This window comes from Ambystoma mexicanum, chromosome 10 (assembly GCF_040938575.1).
Source record: "Ambystoma mexicanum isolate Mex_15411 chromosome 10, UKY_AmexF1_1, whole genome shotgun sequence".
Classification (NCBI taxonomy): Eukaryota; Metazoa; Chordata; class Amphibia; order Caudata; family Ambystomatidae; genus Ambystoma; species Ambystoma mexicanum.
In genome coordinates, this window is record NC_090932.1 from 1,353,777,585 (window position 1) to 1,353,781,532 (window position 3,948).

Consider the following 3,948-nt stretch of genomic DNA (forward strand, 5'->3'; position numbering starts at 1 on the left):
TCTGGACCCAGCCTAACCGACCAATAAAATTGAAACAGAGTGTCAACCATGTTAGTTTAAATGACACATGCTAAATAGTTGAACAAAAAACTGACCAAATTGAATTTCACTTCCATAATAATCAAATCCCAGACATGACAGTAATTGCAGTAGGACATTAAACTGGTGATGGGGAGTCCTCTCTATTTCTGAATATCAACCTCCCTTCCGGTCTAAGGTGGCATTCCACACTGGAAGGAAACACTCTGAAATTCTATATGAATTCACAATCAGAAAATCCCATTCCTACAGTCCAGAAAGATGAGAAATCAGCTCAAAGCTTGGCTGATATTCAGAAAATTGGAGAGCAGTTGTTCATCCCTATTCAGTTAAATGAAGGGAAAGACTGTTCTCGCCGGAGTATGTGTGAACAACGGTAAGAGCTTCATCAGCAGGCCATGTTCCGTCAACTCCCAAAAGATCCAGCCATTCCCACATTTAAACTGTTAGACAAATGGGAAATGGACCTGGAAACACCCAATTCCAAACATCTCCTGCTCAAAATGTCCTTAGGCAACAAGAGCATAGTCCATAATTGTTGGGTCGTGCGAGATGTCCCTGCTGCATTTTATTTTGGCAGTGACATTCTCAATCACTTTGCCATTAGTTTGGACCGAATAAACTTCAAAGCTTGGTCTCGATTAGCGGGTAATCCCATGGACTTTGATGACCCAAAGAAAGCATTTTGGTCAGCTCAACTGCTGCCATATGCAGTTGAAATTCAGATTGGAGAGAAAGTCACCATCTCAGAATGAACCCGACAATTCTCACTGGAAGTAAAAATTAAAAGAGGACAGAAACTGAAAAATCCTGATGCCTATGTTCATCTCAATGCTCATTTCCAACGGCAAGGGGTGGGGGTAAACCCAACACCACTAGACAACATAGAACACAACACCATTCCAATAGAGGTGGATAACAGCGACCTAAAGAGTATCACTCTGGGTGCAGGCACCATTATTGGAATGGCGGTTGATGACCGACATTTTTCCATAGATTTAGGTAATGAACTGTTAGGACCAATCCCCAAGGACTGTTTTGACAGTGATAGTGACGATGACACAACACCAGACAGGATCTTCACCCGGCATGGGAGGAATTTCCAGGTATACTCTTCCTTCCCTTATGGTAAGGAAGATGTAACTTGTGACTTCAGGAGGGATGAGGTGATCTTTCAAGTCCACAAGGACTGCCTTCTCACCTGAAGCCATCAGTCCAAATCAACACTTTGACCAGGGACTTCTCCGCCGAGCTGGAGGAGGCCGCTGAGATGGCCAAACCAGAAGTCTTTCCAGGCTTCATGCAGATGGTTGAAGAGAGAGTCAACCTAGCTGATGCCTGTGAGACTCTGGAGCAAAAGCAAAAATTGAAACAGGTTTTCTTAGATTTTCAAGATCTCTTTGTGGTGGACTCATATGACTGTGGTCGCACCGACAGCCACACAACAACAATTCCCACAGACCCTGGCATGACTCCAGTGTTTGTGAAGCAATATCGCTTGCCTCTCGCATCAATGGAGTCCCTTACTGAAATAATTAAGAACCTTGAGTCCCAGGGAATAATTCGTCCAGTCCACAGCACCTTCAATAATCCGGTGCTGGGGATTTTGAAGCCTAATGGCCAGTGGAGATTCTGTGCTGACCTAAGGGAGCTCAACAAACGGGTCCATACTTCCCGATGGCCTCTCCCCTACATTGACCAGGGGCTGGCCCAGATCCAGGGGTCAAATTTATTCACTGCCATTGTCCTGACCAATGGGTACTGGACTGTACCTGTCAGTAGGGAGGACCAATACAAGCTGGCCTTTACCTTCGGGGGGCAGCAGTAGACATGGACCCGGACTCCCTTCAGATACATCGACACCGGCAATGAATTAAACATCTTTCTACATAAGGCCATGCCTGACCTGGGTGAAAGGGTAACCTGGCCTATGTAGACGATTTTCTAGTCAAAAGCTCAACTGTGGAGGAACACATAGCAGAGATCCGTTATGTCCTGACACAGATAAGGGCTGCCAGAGCAAAACTCTCCTTTCAAAAGGCACAGTGGTGCAGAAACCGTGTCAATTTCCTGGGGCATGAGATAACTCCCCAGGGTCTCTGTCCCCAGGAAAAGAAAGTAGAAGCCCTCCAGAAAATAAAAGACCCCACAACTCTGCGGAAACTAAGGAGCCTCCTTGGACTAACTAATTACAGCAGCAAGTTCATTGAGGATTACCCAGAGATCACAAGACCCCTGATCCATCTTTGGAAGGGGGGGTCAAGTGGGAGTGGAGTCCAGAACAAGCCGAGGCAGTAAGACAACTCACAAGAAGCCTTTCACAAGCGCCTTGCCTAGCTTACCCTGCCAAAAACAAGGAGTTCTTCTTCAAGACATGGTTCTCAAATACATGCTTGACTGCAGTATTATATCAAAAGCATGACAAGGTCAATAAAGTAATCTCCTATGTGAGTAAAACTTTATTCTCTGTGGAGGAAAAATTCAACGATTGTGAGAAGGCACTCCTGGCAACGGAGTGGGCATTGAGGAATTACCGCACGTTTTTCCAGGGTCTCCACACCAACTTTTGCAAAATCTTCAAAGTGACAGAATCCGGGCCAGAAATGTGAGTAATTCCTGAATTACTTCCTAGATTCTGTCAATGCAAGGCTTTCCTGTGGAGGTCAGATATGGCCAAAACAAGAAGAGTGCCCTCGCGCAAGGTCTGGCTGACTTGCATGATTATGCCAGAGAAAACTGTCTCGAGGACGAAAGTCTTAAAATCAAGGACAACATGGAGGCCTACCTTAATTCCCACACAAAGTCTATGAAGAAGACCAGTATGAGGGAATGCCCACTGCCTATGTGGATGGGGGCTCCTACCATGTTGACAACAATGGGGAAAAGGAACTTGTGGCCTGCGTCGGGAATGCATGGGTGTATGATGCCCCAGAACCCTCCGCTGGGTACAAAATCGGTCCCCGAAGTAGTCAAGTGGCAGAGCTGATGGCTGTGCATCAAGCCATCCTCACTGCTGTCCAACACCAACTCCACAAACTGGTCATAATCACAGCCTCAGATTATGTACAGAGGCATGCTATGTGCTAATAATAAACCTTCAAAACACAGAAAATATATCCAAAATATTGATGATCTGGTCACCTCGAATGGGATGTACCATCTACTGGAAAAAGATCAAGGGTTATTCTAAGGTAGAGGGACCAGACAAAACTGGAAATGACCTAGCTGATCAGCTGGCCAAAACCGGAGCCATACAAGGGGATCTACTTGAGATCAAGTCACTGTTGGGGGAAATCCAGGTCACTGCTATTACTAGGTCCCAGACAAATGGTCACAATGAACTCTCAACTCCACAATGGAGTAAGGAGACCCCAGATGCTGAATTGATTACAGCTCAAAAAGGGGATCCAATAACTGGTCAGTTATATCAACACATTGAGGACCCTGAGAACTTTCCCCTGATGGGTACAGATTACATAGGGAAAGAGGACTTCAGAGTGTTGATGAAATGTCCAAAAATGTTCAGAATCCAAGACAGTTTGTTGGTGAGGAGATCCATAGCTGGCCATGACCAGTGGGTGGTCCCTACCTCATTCCGAAGCCTGATGCTAAGTCGAGCCCATGATGCAGCCACAGCCGGTCATCAGGGGTTTCATACGACACTAGAAATCTTGTGAGAGGTTGCATACTGGCCACACATGGGGCAGGACCTCGACCAATACTTGAAGGGGTGTCTTGTGTGTGCACAATTTCACCCAACATCACTCACACACCGTGCTCCCCTCCAAAAGAGGGGGATGACACTGCCTTGGTGAGATTTACAAGTCAATTTTATCGGGCCTGTGATTCGCTCCTCTAGGAGTAACAAGGCACCTGGTGCCTTCCTGTTTGCCGCTCTTTTTCACCACT